Raw genomic sequence first — 473 nt, forward strand, 5'->3', positions numbered from 1 at the left:
TCGCCCTCCTTCCCGAGCAATTACCCCTTCCCCAGCCAGCCCCTGCGCCTGGCAAGCTCTGGGTAGGGTCGGGCATCCTGCTGGCTCCAGCGCCGAGACTGTGGGGGGTTCCTGTGGGGTTCGCCCAGCATGGGGGCATCCTCTGCCTGGGGCAGCACTTTCTGTGCAGCCCCAGAAAGGGGTGTGAGAGGCCTGTTTTGTGAAAAGGCCTCCCCAGGGTGTCCTGACCCCCTTGCTGCTTCAGTGGTGCAGTCTAGGGTGGCCCCATGCTGCTCTGGTCAGCACTGGGTGGCTCCTGGAGGAGCATCCTGCCTTCGCCCCAGCGTCCCCTCTGCAGGGCGACAGGAGGGGACTGGAGAGAGGGGAACAGAACGTTTGCTGCATCATTTCCAGGGGTGCTCAGCTCCCAGAGGTGAGCGTGTGGCCTCCCCAGCACCGGGAGCAGGGTCCCTCGCCGGGGTGGGCTCCCACGG

The 473-nt window shown here is 66.2% G+C and overlaps 1 protein-coding gene across 1 annotated transcript in view; it reads left to right on the forward strand.

Annotated features, from left to right (window-relative positions):
* The window catches only part of LOC104271342 (olfactomedin-like protein 2B), a gene marked incomplete at both ends in the record, with an annotated part of 9,167 nt that overhangs the window by 7,604 nt on the left and 1,090 nt on the right, over positions 1–473 (forward strand). The gene's annotated exons all lie outside the window — the stretch shown is intronic.

Source organism: Apaloderma vittatum, unplaced genomic scaffold (genome assembly GCF_000703405.1).
Source record: "Apaloderma vittatum isolate BGI_N311 unplaced genomic scaffold, ASM70340v1 scaffold31193, whole genome shotgun sequence".
NCBI lineage: Eukaryota > Metazoa > Chordata > Aves > Trogoniformes > Trogonidae > Apaloderma > Apaloderma vittatum.